Source organism: Argiope bruennichi, chromosome 5 (assembly GCF_947563725.1).
Source record: "Argiope bruennichi chromosome 5, qqArgBrue1.1, whole genome shotgun sequence".
Taxonomy (NCBI): domain Eukaryota; kingdom Metazoa; phylum Arthropoda; class Arachnida; order Araneae; family Araneidae; genus Argiope; species Argiope bruennichi.
Window position 1 is genome coordinate 40,994,491 of NC_079155.1, and position 21,493 is coordinate 41,015,983.

The 21,493-nt window shown below is 30.3% G+C and overlaps 1 protein-coding gene across 7 annotated transcripts in view; it reads right to left on the bottom strand.

The window, feature by feature from the left end:
• LOC129968508 (IQ motif and SEC7 domain-containing protein 1-like) overlaps nt 1-21,493 on the bottom strand; it is a 671,655-nt gene that overhangs the window by 80,636 nt on the left and 569,526 nt on the right. The window contains exon 1 of one of the 7 annotated variants that reach the window (XM_056082468.1): nt 5,230-5,370. The exons of the other annotated variants lie outside the window; for them this stretch is intronic. The gene's annotated coding sequence lies outside the window, so the exon portion shown is untranslated. Of the gene's footprint in view, nt 1-5,229; nt 5,371-21,493 lie in introns of those variants that run through there. 7 annotated transcript variants of the gene reach the window in all.

The following is a 21,493-nucleotide window of genomic DNA, read 5'->3' on the forward strand; positions in this document are numbered from 1 at the left end:
TGTACGATGCGAGACGACTTTATCAGGACAAATTAATGGATGAACAGGAATCAAAGTTTTCCAGATTTGGTTCCTATAAAACTCTTAACCTTCCATTTCAAAAATCATATTGCCCAGCTGTCATGAGTTGGCGAGGATGACGGAAGCTTAGCGTGGCTTCGGACGGTTTTATTTTGATAAGTTAGGATATGGAAGTTTACCAGACTTTTGATGCTTCACAACATCAGATTGAAACTGTCAATTATTAGGACCCGGGGGGGGAAGGAATGACACAAATTCTATTTGTCTAAAGCATGGCGATTACGAATGTTTGGGTGTGCCATAAGAATTGCGCGATACGGAACGAGTGGTTCCAAATAAATTAACAGATGAACTTCAATCAAGGTTTTCTAGATTTGATTCCTTTAAAAATTTTAATCTTTCCATTTGGAAAAATCATATTGTCTAGCTCTCACGAGTTGGCATAGGTGACGTAACCGTAACGTGGCATCAGACGAGTCTATTTTGATACGTTAGAAGATGGATGTAAATAATTGTTTGCCAGACTTCCGTTCCGTTCTTTCACAACACGAGATTGAAGTTAACCAATTATGAGAACTAGGAGGGAGGGGGAATGAATCGAATTCAACAATCCTGTTTATTGTAAACTTTTTTCTTTTTTTAATATTTTTTTCAGATGGATGAATACATTAAGTGAGAAGAAGTCGAAGATCAGCCAAGAATTCATCAGAACCTTTTATTAGTTTTCATTTAATAAAATAAAATGTCATGTGGTAGATGCTTAAATTATTTTATTTGTTCAGAAAAGCAAATGGATATACGTACTTGTAGCTTATATATGAACAGCGAAGGTGATTATTTAATCCTTTAATCGTCGTGCAAGAACGTGCATACATAGACATCGAATGATCGCTTCTTAAACGTATAAACTAAAATTAAACTATTCAACAACGCTATAATTGGATTAAATATCGCATAATCCACAAACATCTCAAATACTTTATGGATTATTAATCAAATTATTAGGACTGTACACATCTGAAATAGATAATGTCATATAATTAGCCAGTGGAGAAAGCAAAACAGTAAAGGAGTTAAAATAGTAACATTTCAGTAGGAAATGCGCAGTTCTAAATTAGAGTCAAGTTTGAATTTGTATAATTTCATTCGATAATTATCCCTTAAATCAAGTGATCTTATTTTATCTTATCCAGTATCCCCCTCCAGACAAGTGCCAAAATACATCATCAATATTAAAATTATTTTAACTCAGACATAATTAAAGTTAAATCTGGAATCCATTAGTAAAGGAAACTAAAAGTATTGTATTAATAAAAACATTTTAATTAGATAAAAGCATTCTCTAATAATATTTATATTTCTTGAATCATAGTCCAAATAACAGAAATGCTATTTTTCTTCAGCGCGCAGAAAAATAATTAGCCACTGATCAAGAACAGAAACACATGACGTCATGTCTGGGTCAAATTGGTTTCAACCAGAAAACAGAAACGATGTTACGTTTTCGGAATAAAAATAAAACGATGAGAAATATGACGTCAATTGATGCGACAGACAGCTTTTGATTTCTGCAATGGATGCCTTCACTGCCTGAAGACAAATTGTTTGGAAACGACAAGCATTTAACTTTCATAGACAGTAGGAGTTAAATCGAATATATCCATTATAACAAATAAAGGGCGGATATAATTATTCATGGATGCAGTGCAAGAAAAAATAATTCTTGCACTTTCTAAATCTGAAATTATCACTAAGATTACATAAATAATTTAAGACATTCAGATTAAAGAATTGTCCTTACAGATTTGTCATCCGCTTAATATCTTTTTCAGTCTTGTTTTATTATAATAATGTTTAATGCATTAAATTCGATATTTTTTTGATGCAAAAAAAATATTAAAGATATCCAAATAGATGAAAATCATAGAATAAATAAAATTAGTTCATAAATTATTATTTAATGAACATAAAAACATGTTCATTAAATAATAATTAATGAACATGTTTTGAAGAAATTAGTGCAAAGTATGATTCTGTTCAAATCAAGGGAAGTGGTCTCCCCAAAATTTTCTCGCATATTCTCTTATAATTATATTTGTGTATTTATTAGTCAAACGCCATTGGCTAACAATAGTTAGAGTCTGCTAGATTGCGATCTAATCTTGATTTTTATGGCGATTAATCGACGATTTAGGTACCAAAAAAGCGATATGTAAAATTTGACAAGACATTACAATTGTACCTAAAAAGTCATATACCAAATTTTAAACATTTAAATCATAACGTTTTGAGCTACCGTCTTTACATCCAAATAAAAGTGCAAATCGATAGACGGTCAATGTGATGGATTTGATTTCAAATCTGATACTTTTGATGTTAAATAGGTGCATAAAATTTTATTTAAGTATATCGATGCATTTTTGAGTTACCCCATTTGTGAGTACGGACCGACAGATGGTTAACACCAGAAAGATTTGGTTCGACATTTCACACTGATCTACATTTTAGATGTTAAAACTGTATACTATATTTTACCCATCTAACTCCATATATTTTGCAATTATGATGTTAACTTACATTCGGACAGCGAGCCAGATAGACTTATTGCAAATGGGCATCATTAAAAATCCGATAGAAACCTACAAACTTGTAGATTTGTACAAAATGGTAAGAACATACACCAAATTTTATCCATCTAGTTTAAAATGTTTTAGGGTCATCGTGCTCACAGACACATAATTCCAAAAATGTGTTTTTCGGATTCTGATTGGTCTGAAACGTGGAGATTAGTCAATTACTCTACTGGTCAAATTTTTTGACGATCAGAATGCTTTCTCTTTGGCGAAAGAATTAAAATTGTCATAACTTTTTACTTACTTTTCTCATATAGTAAGTATACGAGAAAACAAAAAGCAAGTGAAGTCGCACCACAAAAACAGCAAGCAACTATTGTTACACAACGTGCGAATCGAATCGTTCGAAATTTAATTTTATTAATGTACATCAAATGATACTCACTTCTTCAACAATATTGTAAATTTTCACAAGTTAAAAAAAAAATAACACAAAAAAGTTTCTCAAGTTTGATCATGACCTTGGCGGATTAAAAATATCTCGAAGTGCCAAATTTAATCGGATTGTAATGGTCAAAGGTGAGTAATGTTCCGACCACGATTACGGAAGTGGCGCTATCTTTTACTTTCTACCCACAATAGTAGTAGGTGGAACGGAGCGGAAATATAACGTAAAAAAAGATACTATTTTTATAATTCGGATTTGAAGGAACCGGTAATTGCTCAACCGTAGGATCTTTAACCTGTTACTATGTTAATTCCTATAAAATTAATTTTTTCCCCCAAACAATGTTCATGCTAATAATAATGTAAATATTTGGTGTTCTTTTTTTACAATTTTGTATCATGAAAGAATGAATTTTTGAGCAATAGATGTTAATGAAACAGGGTGGCATATTTTAGGATACTGTCTTTTTTAACATTTAAATTTCACTGTTACCTGCTGCAACGAGATTCTTATAGGCATACCCATTCAGAAATAAGAAAATTAAAAAAAAATAAATGATTAAAAAATTAATTTTGCACGCATTAATAAACAGAAAGCAAAGTAAATTTGATAAATCCAATAAAAAGAACAAATGCACGGAAATTCATTTTGAGATCCCATTGCTTTTATTGTCTAAAATTTTATAGACCAAAATTCAAAAAAAAAAAAAAAAAAAAAAGTTGATAATTTTGTTACAGAACATAAGAATTATTCTGCTAACTTAAATAATCAAATAACTGCTAAATAATAAATCAAAACCATCATACTGTGATTTAAGAAATAATAACAGTAAAGGGTATATGGAATTTTATTGCATTAACAGCGTAGAATTTATATAGAACATTTATTATTAATCATTTAATAGATTTTTGAATACATAACTGTTGCATGAAACTACTGAAATATATTCCATTATTTAACAAATCATTTATAGGTGAAATAATTCGATCAAAAATTTCATGTATTTATGAATACAAAATATTCGTTTGAATCTTAGTTGAATACGAATGGTAACACATTTCGAAACAAAAGGCATCTTATTATTAAATAAAAGAAGATAACTGAAGAGGATAAAATATACTTCTTAAGATTCTAATGCAAACAATTTTTTTTTCTATTTGGAAAATTGATAGAAAAAATATGCCTGAAAGGAAATGGAATATATATGTTTAAACAAACCACATTAAAATTAAATATGTTATATTTTTTAAATGTGAATACTCTGGATCAAACCAGCCCAACAATCATTTTTCTATAAAATATTTTAAAATTTAGGATGTAAGTATGGAAGATAAAACCAATTTTATGACAAGAATAATTTGCAAAAGAGTGCAAATCAGTTAGATGGCAGCCAGACAAGATTCCATAAAACGTGGTATCATATTTCTGATAAGGAGAGTGTTATGTGGCTCTTCAAATTTTATTGATATTTCTCAACACTTTATGATTTTTTTAAGAGTTTTAGAGACAAGAATTTTTAACGATCTTAAAACCATATTATTAAAGAATAACATGCGTTTGTTATCTTTCGCATTCGATTAAAGAAGGAACTTTGAAAGGAAATATTGAACTTTGAAATATTACATTTAAGGTTGTATACCGAAACTAATTGTTGTAGAGGCCCTAATTTAAAATTTATTCTATAAAGTTTTTCGAGAATAGTTGATTAAAATTACAGATTATTAAAAAGTATCATATTCATTGAGTATATACTGGGATAATATTATAGAAGATTCACATAATATTTATGCAATAAAAAACAATTAACATAAAACTGAAATTTCAGCAAAAAATTGTTTAGCTGAAAAATTTGAAAGCAAATTATTTGACTAAATTTAGCTTTCAACATTATTTACATCATTTTTATCAATGTTGCATTATTATTATTAATAATAAAACGGTTTTAATTTGAAGATAAGGCAAAAAACTTGCAGCACAAAAACATCATTAATAAAGTGGTAATTTTAAATCTTGCCTAACAAATTAACATTGCAACATAAACAAAATATTTGAATTTTTCTTCATATTTTAACAGACTTTTATTCTTGTTACTAAAATAAAATAGAAAAATATTGTCACATACATGCACTTTTCAACATGCAACACATTCCATACTGCAACAAAAAAAAGTCTTAAAAAATAACATACCTTTAAACAAAATCAAACATCATCCCAGTATTTCACATCGCACAATAACCCAAAAACGAATACATTTGAAAGAGCGCGAATACGAGACCTTGTCACAACACAGAACATCGGTTATGTTGTGGCACGAACTTACCCCCTTCTCCACCAGAGGACGCTGCATATCGCACGCAGGGCAGTGTGCGCTGATGGCAGATTCATTTAACAGTTTATTAGGTGTCGTAAACAAAGCGCGATGCGAAAACGGTCGTTCGGAACGAGTTTTATTGTTTGGAATGAAAAGGCAATGCCAGTTAAAGGCGCTGGATGATTCTCCGAGGAATGACAAACGTAGAAAGTGCATCTGCTTTTAGTGCTAAAAGTATAACAGTACCATTTCGCAGTGGGAGATTTGTTGAAAAGGCATTTTAATGTAGAGGACCATTAATTTTTCTCAGTCCAAGGAATGAAATGGATTTGGGATGAGTGTCTAGTCTGGTTCACTGTCAGAAAGACCAATTACTTTTCATCTGTTAAGGTGGTTTAATATGAAAGGCAAAGTATGAAGGGACATTATATTAAAATTTAATCCCAAAAGAGGTTATGTGTTCGTAAACTCAAGTTTGAACGATTTGGGTCTATAGTAAAAGCAGATTTGAAGAAATAGGTGTTTACACTGAGAAATATTGAAAAATTCCCTAATCACCCCGATAAAAATACTGCACCATTAAACTCTTTCCCTCCTTGGAGTTAGTTTGCTATTATTTTGAAGGTAATTTTGCTAACATGTCATACTGTTTTCACCTCATTTTTAATGACTCAATTTATTACTGATGGGAGAAGATAGATGGCGTTATTAAAAGAACCAAAGATCAAAAGGTTACAAATAAAATAGTGATTAATGCAAAAGTAATAAAATTAGAATCATTTCTCACTCCCAAAACTTGAAAAAACTATTTTATAGAATTTGTAAAATAGGGTTAACATTTTTTTGTAAACAAAAATAAAACTGATAAAAAAGATTGCCCAACAGGTGACTACAAACATTAATAAAGTTTAAAATAGCTCTGAAAAGCTGTGTTTTTAAAAGTATATCAAAATTTCAGATATGTTTTTATTTATTTATTTATTTATTTTAAAACATTGTTTTAGTATTTTAATATTTCATTTTGTTCCGGCACGTTAAAATACAGATGATGCTTATTTAAATTATCTCAGATTTAATTTCTTAAAAATTAAAAAGGTAATTTCAAGTGAAATTTAAATCTGTACTTAAATTATATTTATATTTATTCGATTCGATTTTATTGTCTCTTATTAATATAAAAATTGTATTTTATAGTTTATAGAGATATTCAGAAGAAAAATTCAAAAAATTACAGAGAGTATAAATCTTTTATTATTGAAAAATTAACAATGCCTCAGATCCTCAGTAATAATGTCATTAATAATGCCTTAATTCTCAGAACGAATTAAACTATGCAGAAAGGGCCGGATTAAATATTTTAGAGATCTTTTCCTTCTTCAAACTTTCAAAACCCGTATACAAATAAGCTTAAACAGCAAATATTGGCAAACTGAAATCGCAAAATGCTTAATTGCATACCACTTTCAGGAAGGTTAGTTTCAATATATTGCTTAAAAAAGTATACAATTAAGCTTCAAAAGTAATTAAAAAGATAAAGAGATAGAGAGAGCGTGAGATACAAAACTTTTCTTAATACAATCTTAATGATTAATAATAGAACAAAGCATTTTTTAAGATTATAAAGCACTACATTTTACTAGAAGTAAAATTATTACATAATATACATCGTTCAGTATTAAATAGGAATGTTACTGGTACCAATTAATAATTATTACCAAAATTAATATTAGTATTAATATTAATTTGGTAATTTTGTATAATAATATATTAGTATTCAAAATAATTTAACAGATTTTGTCACAATCAAATGAGAGATTTTTCTCAAAAGGCCACGACAAGGTTTTTTAAAAAAATTGATTAATCTGATATCAAATGCATTGTGTGGCGGACGTTATAATTTGGTTAAATTGTTTTAGTTTTTAACTTATCTTAGTGTCGTTCACTTATGTGCGATGCGGCGCTCACATATTTTTTTAGATGTGTAAAAATCACACTTAAAAAGTATTTTCCTACAGACCATAATATGAGGCACCCATATAAAATGCATTATAGTGTCGTTTATCACAATGTGACATGGCTATGAAGATGGAAATGCTCGTTGCACACATACCCTTTACAATTTAATGAAAGCACACAATTAAATAACTTTTAAAATTGGGGGCCCATAAAGCTATGGGACCTCTAGGTAATTGCTTTCTTTATTTGTAATAATCCAAGCCTGTTTGCTGAGGATTTTGTAGAATTTACTGATCAAAAATCATTCTCAAATTCCATTCGGCAATTATATAAGTTTAATAATTTTAAACATAGCTGATAAATTTAGTAATTATTTTGCAAAAACTAAAACGTTAAAAATTTGACATTAGAAATAAGTGAGGGACAACCTATGTATCATTATTTGACTACCAAAATAAAATATAGGAAAAAGTAGCACTATCTGTCAAGAACGCATTTGAAAAATATTTATATGATCTATTTAAAGCTGACAGCACGCGATATGTCAATAAATGACCAATCATAAAATGCCAAATTTCAAACACCATCCACACCAAAATGGTAATTTTTTTAGGAAACCAAGTGGGTTAATGGGTTAACAACTAATAAGTATGAAAACACAGAAGAATATTCTTTTGATAGTAACCAAACGCTTCCGCTTTGGGGCGTTACAGAAAAAGGCGGATTCATCGAAGTCTGGCGTCTGAAAAAAGCAGCTCCAGAAAAGAGAAATTTATTGCCCCAAACGTGCGCCCTTATCCCTTCCTTTCCAAATAGAACAATCCATAAGAATAAAAATATGATGGAACCTTTTAGGGTCAAACGACAACACGAAAAGAATAAAGAAGCGCCAAAAAGCTTATTTTATTGTACTGAAGTGCACTTAGCCGATTCTGCAACCCGATCTGCCATCCATTAGTCCCTGGGTAAAACCAGTGATAACTTTTAGGTTCCAGGCTGCTCCATTAACGCAAATGACTTAACCCAGAAGATCATGAAAGTCCAATCAGGCTGTCTTGTGATTTGCCAGCCATAGAGTTAGAAACAATGAAAGAATTGGAAATGACGCAAAAGAGTTAAATTGCTCATTTCGTAGTCTCGGATTGTTGATGGGTTTTGAAGCGATATTCCTTGATGAAAGTTTCGATCGTTAAGCGAACTGAATTAGAAGGGAAGAGAACACTTAAGGATTTAGCAGGAATCAAACGCAGTTAAGCGACTTCCTCAAAATATATTGTTCTGGACGTGTTCTTTGGGTTTAATTCGAGTTGGATGTAAAATAAGAGCAATGTTATGACGCACAGAAAATAATGCCTCTCCATACAGGATACGGATAAATGAGTTGATTAATCGCAATTTAAAATGGGACAATTTTCAAGCAAATAAATTAATGTCTTTATCTTTCTGTGCAATTCAATGTGTTTTCCCAACTCCAGTATTTTGACGCACAAGCTAATGAATGTATTTAGATATAGCATTGACGCATTATGTTTGTAATATCCCATGCATCGAAAGTACTAACATGGAGTAGTAACGCACAGAATCGCAGTAGAGTAGCATTTGACGTATGCTACTTGTAATTTTTGAGTTTTCAAATTTCTAACAAATGGCAATGACGCACAGGACCATAAGTGACAATTTAGCTTTATATGTAATTATATTTTAAAATTGAATTTAATCCTAATTAATTTCCTAAATTTTTATCTTAATTTAGCTCATATTAACTTCATTCTAAAATGTTCTCCTATTTCCTGATTCAATTCCACCTTTTTTATTTAATTAATGCAATAGAAGCTCTGTAAAAATGCTGACATCGATAGGTTCCCACATTCCGAGTGAAGGGATAAAAATTTGTCGATATAACACATTCTTTTAAAAGTTCCCTATAATTCCCTTACCTAAATCGATACGTGTAAAAAAATCCCTGTCAAAATCTCACGGTATATAATCATGGGGATAAATATTTCATCAGCTTTTCCTCTTGTGACGCTCTGTGTTGGTGTGCCTCGTTGCTGCTGCTTGCACATAAATTATGCCTCCCGTCATGGAATAAAAGCTAAGCTTAAAATTCAAAAGTGTCTTCTCTCTCTTCGGCCTTTGCTTACAAAATTAAGTTTATATTATATATAAAGCTAACTCTTAACTTTTCGGAGAGAAGGAGAACCAATTTATAACTGTATGCCGCCTAGAAGATATGCTTCTACCTGGCATTAGCTTACCTTATGTGCCTAGGCAAAATGTTCTTCAGTAGATCATTCAGTCAATAAAACCAATAAAATTTGAGACAGATGGTGCTGTAATAAGTGATAATCCAACTGATACTCTACTCTTGGCGTTAAAGTTCATTTTTTCTCATTTGTTTAACGACATCGTGAAGTTACAATATATTACAAAAAAATTAAGTGAAATCGAAGGAAAGTTCTCGGCACGCATTTGTGTTAGCTTCAAAATAGTTACTTCAGTATTACTGTTAATATTACTCAGTATTTTGGTTACAATGAATACTGAACATCCTGGTCAAGGGTAACAAAATATATAATATTCTCTCAAAATGGTACAAAAGAATTCACCTATGCATAATATTCAGTAAATAAATATTCAGACCATTAAAAAAGATAAATCTTATTAAATAATCTGAATACTTATCGATGACTTGAAATCAAAAATAAGAAATATGAGACAATAATTTTTTAGTTATCCACTCACGATCCACCAGCAACAAATCTGATAAATGATATGTTGGCGTATCAATAGTGTTTGGCATCTTGGCGAAATGTATTACGCCAAAAAATTGTTAGTTTCAAATAAGATAAAATTATTAGTCACGGACATAACAGAGAAAATATTCAAGACGAACCATTAAACATTTATATATTACTAATAATAAATATACATAAAATATAAAAAATATAGAAATAAAAAGGATTTTTGGAGTCCTACAAAACTCAATTATCTCAAATATTTTAATTATATGCATATAATATCAAGGCAAAGTAAAGAAAACATAAGAATTTAATCACAGAAATCACAAGATTTATATTTTCCAATTTCCAGATTTTTTCCCCACAGAATTAAATTTAAATTACAGAATAAAGTCACAAAAATATAGAAATGACAAAATATAGAAGTTTTCCAAATAAATACAAAAATATAGAAGTATTCCAAAATATAGAAGTGGCAGAAAAATATTTTTAAAAAATGAAAATAATTATTACAAATAAAGAATATTCTGAAGAACCTAAAAGATAAACAAATCGATAAACAGCAGGTTAGATCCAAAATTCTACGCAAGCCAGTTGAGAGAAATATCCACTATTACGAAGAAAAGCTTAGAGAAGCAATAATTTTCTCCATCCATCGAAAAAAAAAAAAATCTTCCAATTTCAAGAGCCACTCCTAGAACACTTTAAGAACGGCAGAAATCCACCATTTCCTCTCAAAACCCGTTAACAAGCGAAATCAATAAAAATTCATTTCCCAACTTTGTGACTCTTGCATCTTTCCTAACAAACCGAAAAAATTTGCCCCCTTCAAATGTGCTTTCAAACACTGAATGACATCACTTCAAAAATAAGGCAGCTGCTGAGATCCACTCCAATAAACGAAGTCGGAATTTTCCGATACCAGTTTCCTTTTGTCTATCGTTTGCCAAACGATTAAATGCCCTGAAGCAACAGCTGCGTGGAATTACATTTGAAGTACTTATTCTCAGAGTTAGAGAATGATTTTGAAACAACTGAAGTTAGAAATATTCAAGGGTAAATCCATTAAATTCAAATACAAAATTCATTAGAAATGATGAATGTAAATCCCATTAAAGAATTCGAATATCAATTTTAGTTATATAATTGTGACTAAATCGACTTTTTGAGCGTTTGAATGATTCAAATCTTTACTGCTAATAAAGGAGATTGTATGCGTGTGAATTGGGCAGACTATTTTATTTAGAGCTATTAAATTCGATATACGCATATTTTGTCAGGTGGTAATGCGCACTTAGAGTAGCTTTTTTTTTTTGAAATTTTAATTTATTAAAAAATAATCGAGATTTAGCATTTCCCTGCAAAAGCATTCGAAAACATTACCGCACAAAAATAATTTTTACATGGCTTTAAAATTAGAAAAAAATTATTTTAATAATGATAATTTATAATTGCCGTCCAATTTGATTCTTAAATTTTGACAATTTCGTTGCACAATTTTCCTGCTGCGATAAAATTCAAATTTTATTTATTTTATTGATGCATAGTTTATGGAATAAAAAATTTGCACGAAATAAATAATAGAATATTTTACTTTTACATATATTAAAAGATTAAATAAAATATTCTCAATACTGTAGTAAAGCGAAAAAGTCTTAACTGGAAAGAGCCCGTCTTTAACAAAATAATCAAAATTAAAGCGAAAACGATTTGCACATGTCTAAAAAAATTAAAAGCGCAAAAAGATAAATTGCTATGATAAGACACATAACAACTTTAAACTGCTAAGTGCTTTCAGAGGACGACTTTGGTGATTAAATTAATACCGAAAGGGGACAAAAATGTGACCTTGAGATAAGAGAAAACTAGAACACTCATTTTCGAATGACAAGAATATTTTACAATTTTTGTTGAAAAAATGTATGCAAAACAACAACAATTTTTAACTATAGCACAAAGTGAAAACTCTTTTTAATTACTATAATTAATAGTTTAAATGCGATTTTGTAAAAACAGAATAAAATAACGGATGACAAGCTTTCAAGATAAACGTAGCAATTCAACCCTTGTTTCAGCTCCGTTGATTGGAAGTGTAAATTTCTTCGCCAGAAGACAAATTTATGTAAATTTCTAGCTTCCGATTTAAAATTACAAATAAGTAATAAGGAAAAAAAAAAAAATGATTCAAAACACCAACGTTTCATACACATGTCAGAGCATTTTTATATTTATTACGTGTCTTTCTATTTTCGTTCGATTGAAAGGAATTACGCTGAAATGCACGCACAGGACAAATAAATAGTTTAAATTGGCGGCAAAAAACATACATTTTCACAGAAATGTATTATATATATATACGTAATGACATCTCTTAATCTAATTTAATCTTAAAATATTTTTCTTATTTTTATCTTAATTTAGACCATATAAGCTTCATTCTAAAATGTTCTCTAATTTCCTGATCCAATTCCACTTTCTTACTTATTTAATTCATTCTACAAGCGCTCTATAAAACTGCAAGTCTCAGCATTTTCACACGCTCTGAGTGAAGGGATAAAAATCCTTAATGCTTACCACATGCCTTTAAAGATACCTAAATTTCCCTAGCCCAAACCGACGCGTGTCAAAGAAGTTTCTATCAAAATCTTGTAAAATCACTGAAGAGAAAAATTCGGTCTCTTTAGCTCTTCTGTTCTTCTCTCACGATGTAGACTGACGTATTTCTGACCGCCTATTCATTGTACGTAAACTATGCTCCCTGTGGTCAAATAAATAGAAGTTTAAAAATTTTTAAAGTTCCTCCTGTTAAGCCACGTAATTACTTCAATTACAGCATGTGTTCCATATTATATTTCTAAACACATTAATTCTATAAGTTCTAAAAGTAATTCTATTTTGTCGAGAATTCGAGACAGCGAATTTGAGTTCGATGACTAATGAAATCCTTGATCCCAGTGCATTATGCTTTAACATTATGAATTATTAATACTTTAGAGCTTATTTTCCATTTCGAAAATCAGAAAGATTAGCACAGCGATTAAGATTATATCACAATTGCATAGTTCTCAAGCAATAAAATAAGGATAATTGTTCATTTCATTATTGCAGGCACGCAGGAAAAGGCAAATATATATTAATATGTTTGGTGATGAAAAGAAATTAATGTTAATTTTTTTTACTCAAAGATCAAGAACCTTTAAATTCGATCATTATCCCAAATTTGCTGTCTTTGTTCTATCTAAATATACAGTATCATAATTCTCAAAATATTATAATAACAATGATTATTAACATTATTACTACAGGTATACAGCGCAAGATAAATACAGATTAGTACATCCAGTGATCAAAAGAAACGAAATTATTTCTTCACTTAAATACCACTTGCAAAGATCAAAAACCTTTAAATAAACTGGAATATCGACTATCCTAAATCTGCGATCTTTGTTCAATCTAAATAGTTTGAAGATCACAATCTAGGACGTAAGGACCAAATGATGTCACGTGAAAATAAAACTGTGTTTGCACGCGAATACTCAATTAAAATTTTAGCTATCCTCTAACCATTCATAATTAGAATGGTTACTAAATACTATCAATCTTCAGTTAGATAATCCCATTGAGAATACTCCTAATAATAAATGAATTCAACCACAATCCTAAAGCTTTGTAAATCCTGATTTTCAAACATGAATCAATCCTCGGAGACATATATTTATGTCTGCCATAGATTACCTAAGGCTAATCGCCCCGATTTATTAAGGATATGCTTTCCAACATGAACTCCCAAAGGAAGAGGCCACTAACAATGCCAGCATCTTTTTTTGTGACAACGCCCTAAATGGGAAGAAAGGAGCATCAGTGCAACATTCAATCGATAGGCAGCCTAGCTGAAAGATCAACTGTTTAGGCCAGAGAGATGGTCACCACGCCCATGTTATGACTAAGCGCCTTAAGATCATGTTAGAAACTATGACTAAAGGTATTCAGAGAGGAACCTTGGTATTAAAAGGAATGGAGAAGGTCAAGGAGTAAAGTGATCGTCACTTTCATTGGAATTCTTAATTTGATTGGCCATTTTCATATTTTGCATAGCGAAGTGAATGTAACAGACTAATACATTTAAGTTGGTATATTTTCTGTATGTGGCGTAGTAAAAAAATCGTTCATGCAGATTGAAAAATGATGCGGTACGAATAGAATGCAAGCGCAGATTATTGCATTTAAAATTACCAAATTTGCTTTGTAATTCTTGTATAGTAGATATTCAACGAGAAAGGTCTTTCAAAATTTTAATTAGATTTTTAAATTTAAAATTAACCTACCATGTTAACTTTATTTCCTAAACTTCGAAACATGCTATCGAACAAAAACTATTTTTATATCATATCAATCATGATATCAATTTATTTCGACATAATCCCCCCCCCTTCTATTTGCAAAATACTAATCTTAAATAATTTGAAATGCCACTTCTTGCTCTAAAATTTTAAATACTGTTTGTAACAATGGTCTAAATTTTATAGAAATGATTAAAAAAAAATCCACTTATTGCACTACCAGAATTTGCAAACACATTCTTTTCTGCAAATTTATTGTCCGTGTTGTGTTTTCTTTTAATTATTATTCAAAAAATCTTTTGGAAATTAATTCCAATTCAGAATTCCTGCTTTCACTTTTCAAAAATGTTTTCTTCTTTTTGTCCCACTGGCATTCTGTTTGTAAATTGCGTGATATAAAAATCCTAAAGGAAAAATGCATTCTCTCAGGTTAGCAAGCCGGGTTAACTCAAGACAAACAAACAAATCAAGCCTAAAGCGTTATCTTAGGATATTTCAGATAAGAGGTTCAAAATTGATGATGTAATTCAGTGAACAAAAAGAAAAATCAAGGCTACTAAAAAAACCTTCATATCTCACCAACGTGATATGCAAAATGATACAATGCAATACTGAAAATATAGTATCGCATGTATGGAAATATTCTCTAATATTCAAACAAGATGATCAACAACATATTTAGCTGTAACTATAAATAATGTTATCTGATTAATATATTTCATTATTCTGCAATTTAAAAGCACATGAGAGCAGTTATTATTGTTATTACAAATTATATTTGTTTATTAATAAATTAGAAAAATTCTTTTTATAAATACTAATTTTGATAAGTCAAAAATTAACAATAAATACGTGAGTATACATGATAAACTTAAGAACTAAGAATTAAATTTACAGAAACATTTTCGGAATATTCTGCTTATAAATAAATCTATTCAATTTTTCATACGAATTGTATTGTTCGATGATTCAGGCAATCAACGTTATACAACAAAGTATGCCTTTCTGCTATTATAATTAAAAATCACTTTAGCAGCAATTTCATACTTCAGAGCAAAATAATCAGTCATATACGAATGAAGTTACCGATGACATTTCATTTATTTTGCAATGCTCTGGTGAATTTCGCTTGAAAATGAGGATTGTTATTTTTAGAATTTATGTTCAGATGAATTTAATAAAAGAAAAAAAAAATTGCTTCGAAAACTCAATTTATAAAAATATTATTATTTTCGATTTTGAATTAATTACAATGCACTTCATATATAGTGCTTGTGACATGACAATCCTAAATAAAGCATCTTAAGTTAGTTACTAAGGTAATCAAGGAAAAATATTTCCTAGTGGCGCCATCTATTACCAGTAAACGAAATCAAAGCATATAATCTTATTACTCCTTTGAAATATCTAGAATTATAGTACAGACTCATTCACAGAATAAAATCAACATTAATTGTCGATCTTTTAAAAAGAAAATACCGATATGCTTACTCAGATACAAAAAAAATATTTACAATTTCACACAAGAAAATGTTTCTAAATTTAAAAATAAATTTAATTTCAAACTATTTAAAAATTAATACAGAATTAAATAGACGCAACAACTTTAAATGTACAACAGAAAAAAGCAAAAATTTCATTAAATAATTTCCGGGGTTAATAAATTAGATAATTTCATCAGGGCAGTAGTTATAATTTTGTTCCCCAGATGGCAGCACTAATGAAATTGTTCTAACAATATCACTGTTGAGCTTCTATATTCTTACATTTACTTTTTAAGGAAAAATATTGGAATTATTTTTCCGAAAGTTTCCTCTATAGAATTTTTTAATATAAAAATGATAAATATATTTCTCCCTTTTTTTGAGGGGGAAATTCAAGAAATGCTGAAAGTTTGAAGTAAAATTTTTATGCAAATATCAACACAAATGTGCAGGTTGCAATTAATATATCTAGCTTCATGGGGAAAATATAGCATTAAAAAATGAATGAAGTAATATATGTTTCAAGATACTACGTTACTCAACAGTTAAGTTTTCAGAAAAGTAAAAAAAATAATTTTGATAGATTTTGAGCACAATAAAAATGATATAGTCATGTAAGTTAATAAAGGGTTCAGATTTTTCACAAGATAATGTAAAATAGCTTTCGAAGTAATTTTCACTGATGAAATTGAGATATCATTAGATTTTAATCCTATTTATGGCAATTTCTAATTTATTTCGATGACTTAGCAAATGTCCAGGAAAACAATGGATAATTTTCTACATTTGAAGTCTGATTCACGATATAGAAAACAATCGAGAATTATATAATTCTGTACATATCAATTTTTGTATCCTTTCCATTCACTTTAGCAGCCAATTTTAACAAAAGAGCATTGTCAAAACATTTTAATATTTCTATCTTTGTGAAAAATATATTATTCGATACAAAATTAGAGGCAGTAGTGTAGCAAGCATAAAATGCATTGAAGAGATATTCATTTTTAGCCATATTTGGCTTTATAAAATGTAAAATGCAGTACTATTTCATTATGATCCGTCCTATAACTGCTCCCACCCCCTCAAATCTCATCGCTACAACACTGATCAAACATGCGCAGTTCTGGATTTTGTTGTATTGAGATGTTTTTTTTTATCTTGTACAACGAACATGGATTTCTGGGAAAGCTTTGAAAATTCCTTAGTTCAGTTACTTTCAGTTCAATCAGTTACTTTCACCTAATGTATGTCAATAGTGCAGAAAATGAATTTGAAACTTAACGCTTCAATTAATTTTATCAGAGAATATACTTTGATGTTGAAATTATCCAATAACTTTTGTTATCAAAGGTTTCATTTTTTTTCAGTTTTAATGATACAAACTATATGTGTGCCCAGTTTCAGCTTTTGTTTGATAATATGCTTTTCAACAATTTTTCATGATTGTTCAAATGGAATTTTAAAATCGATTTTTCACTTACTTCCATGTGTTTTAAAATTTTGAAATTTTGCACACTTGTGTATTTTCGACGACAATAGAACGATTGTCGTCGATTGATTATTATTATTATCTGATTAGACGTCAGACGATTTGATTATTATCCGATTCATTTATTTGAATTTTGCTTCCAAATAAGTAAAAATTATTGTTTTTCCTAAAAATATTTACCAAACAAAAAACTGATTACAATTTCTTATAACATTTAGAATATGAACTTTCATTCAAAGATTAAAAAGTAGACAAAAATTCCCAAAATAAAAATTATACATTTTACATCACAGAGAGCTTTAAAAATGCTTTTATAAAATTTATTTTGTATTATCATTATTAACTTGAATATCGTACCTTCTATTTCTAAGGGGAATCTTTTAAGACCAAGTAATATATTAGATAAGACTTTTTTAGAAATATTGCTAAGTTCGAATAAATTGATATTTTAATACCATTACTATATGCAAAGTAATCATGAACTCAAAGATAATTAATTCTGTCTGAAATAATGGCTCTCTCATTTAACTGCGTATCAAAGAGAATGACATGCTTTTGAATTCATTCAACTAAATCATAATCAACACTAATCAATTCTCTCTTTACCTCTTAACGCAGCGGTTTTCCAACTGTGGGTCGCAGGTAGTGTATAACTAGGCAGCGGAATGACCTTTTTGCATGTAGTTTAGGTTTTACTTTTTGAAAAATGGAGATGAAAAACAATGAAGCAAAAATCTCTTTGAAGGTAATTATATAAAAAAAGTATATAAACCTTCAAATAAGAAGAACAATTATTAGAATACAAATCATTAAATTATTAGACTACAAATCATTTTTTAGAATAACACTATTGGTCTTGGACAGTATGTAACTTCGACAACGATATTGAAGCAACTGTCAAACTTGCACAAAGATATTTAATAGAATTCTCAACCATTTATCAATATAAACATGCTAACTCAATGTTTTACTTTTTCATATGCTTAGAATAGAAAAAATATAGTAAATTCGTATAGTTTCAAACCTCCATGAGCATATTTTTGAAAAATGCCCGTCTGTTTGTGACAAGTCACATCACTGACTCTCCGACCCGCCCGAAAGCACACGGATAAATAATACTGAATGACCGGACCGCCGCAATAGCAACACTGACGGAATGTGATTGAGTCCTAAGGATCATCACCGGCCAACCCTTCCTGAAGGAAGCACGTCCCGTCATCGATGGGAGGAGCCAGATCCCCAACTTTTTGTGTACCCTCCAGGATGGCGAGATCCAACCACCATACCGGAAGCATCTCATTCTCATTTCGAGGTGCCCCCCCCCCGAGGGTTGTCTGTTTGTGACAAATATAACTCAAACTCTTTGAGCTAATTGGTTGAAATTTAGAATAAGGTCTTTACACCAAATTTACTGATTTCTATCAAATTTTGTGCAAAATCCATTAGAGGATATTTGTCAAACCGGCCTCCAAATATACTTTTATTACGATCACTTCAAAACGATGGGAGTCAGATAAACAATTATAGTGCAGACATCTATCATATTTCATACCAAATCCAATAAGGGGTTAATAGTCTGTTACTCTGTATTTACAGAAACATGTAAATGTGATAACTCAAAAACAAAGGATTTAAATTTATCATACTTGGTATGAGATTTTGTGGCTATAAATACAGTTTTGTATCAAATTTTTGTTTCAGTCTGTTGGGAAAAGGCGCATGAAAGATAAATTTGGATACTGTAACTGCATACCAGGATTAATCGCCAAAAAACTCACCAAGGATCACATGGTAGATTTAGTAAAAATTGTAAATTGGCATCAACGGTTAATATTTCGTGATTATAGTAGCGAATGCCATGCAAAACGTTGTCTGAGATAACATTTATAAGAGAGTGTGCGAGAAATTTTTAGGGACACTACTTCAGCTGGTTTTGAAATGTAAGAACAAAAACAACTTCAATATAAAAAGTCACTTGGCGTTGAAACTATCAATTTTTAAAAAAAATCCAGATATTGATTCTTTTGGGAGATAATTTTGATTCTTGTTAGCGTGATTGTGTACCGTAGAAACGTAAATTGTAGTGGAAAATTAATAACAATAAAGTATTTTCTGTATAAATAGTAAATTTAATCCTTTTTACTAAGTTGATTACATGGGCAAGCTAATTATAAATATATATGTACATTACATATAATATATGTTTGTTGTATTTTTTTAAGTAAATATTTAATAGATGGACATAAAAATATTTTTTTATATAACAGTTGGCCTGCATAAATAAAAACATTAGTAACCACTGTCGTAACATATCAAAACCCAAAAAATCACATAAATTCTTAATCTCGAGGTAACATCAGATCAACCAAGAAACTTTTTGCATAGTGAAACTATTTTTACGCCTATAAAATCACCAATAACAAGTTTGCATTCTTTAACAAGAAAAGAAAAAAAAAAATCACCTTTCCAACCTCGCCAAGCATCTCAATATATAAACGATCGCCAATTCAATAACACTCCCATTCTCACGCTTATAAAACTGGGCCAAGAAGAAACGGAGCTATAAACAAGGCATATGTTGTACTCGTAAGAAACGAAATTAAGGTGCTAAGAACCCTCTTTTTTCCAGCGATTTGCAAGGCGAACAGCTGTTGTAGCAGGGGTTCTTTCGCACAAGAGAGGTGGCGCATAAACAATGAAAAGGAAGTGGAGCGAGAGCCAAATTACGACCTCCATCCACGCACGGCGAAAAAACACAATTTTACGTCCAGAATCCTAGAGGTTGATGCTAAATATATGGTCACCTATGACTTTGCTTGCAGTGGCCGAGTGGTGAAGGTAGGTGATGGCTATATAAAGCGGCGGCGTAGAAGAAAAAGTGTCAAGGAAAGGTTAAAGTTTTTTTTAGCAGGAAAAGGCTAGAAAAAAGGAAGGAAAGCAAGGGTTTCATTTACAATAGTTACAAGGGTTGAAAATATGCCCTTTTAATGAAAATGCATTTTTAAAAATTAATATACACACGCACATATTATATAAATGTGTGTGAGTGTATGTGCGCGCACGTGATGATCTCTTAATCAAATTTAACACATATTAACTTCATTCCAATATGTTCTCTTGTTTCCAGACCCTATTCCCACTTTTTTAATGAATTAATTTTGCATGCTCACTGTAAAACTGCTGAATTCAGCAGGTTCTCATATTTGCTAGGGCAGTGATAAAAATCTTTAATGTTTATCACATTCTTTTAAAGATATTATAAGTGTCTAAGAAATCCTTATCAAAATCTCATAGTAAAACCACTGAAAGGAAAAAATTAGGTCTCTCTGCGCCTGTGTCGCGATGTAAACGGACTTCAGTTTCATCTTCATCATCGCTTCTTCTACATTTCGCCTCCCGGATGAAATAAATCGGAAGTTTTAAATTTTCATGTATTAGATCATGCAACTGCTCAAATATGTTTTACACACACACACACACACACACACACACACACACACACACACACACACACACACACACACACACACACACACACACACACACACACACACACACACAGTGACTGATTGGTAAGGTCTTTTTAAATCATTTAAAATGACGTGTCAGATGGTAAAATTACAAGAAAAAATTTCCGGTTCTGTGAAAAAAACCGGAAAAGTTTTTATCTGTGATTTGGAGATATTTTTTGATTCAAATTATGAATTATTCAATTATGACCTTGGCAACAACATTTTATATCCGATTTGGACTTTATTGATGAAAGAGAAAATCAAAAAGCAGAATAGATGCTTTTCAGCAGAATGAAGATTAATACACTGCTGCAGCGTGGGTCGCATGTGATTCACAACTCTTTTCTAAATTGACTAGCTCCTTCTCTATTCCATAGTTAAAAGATAGCAAAGAAGGGATTTTCTATTTGAATATATGAATCGAATCCCAAGTGAGAATCGTGGCATAGAATTGATTAAAATACTAAGTACCATGTTGTGCAAGTATACGAAAAATTGATAAGAGAACATTTCCCTTACTTATCAGTAGTATCTGCATCAAAATGAAGCATGGCAAAACGAACCAAACGGCAACGTTTCATTAAAATTATTTAAATGACAGTCACAAAATGGCTATCA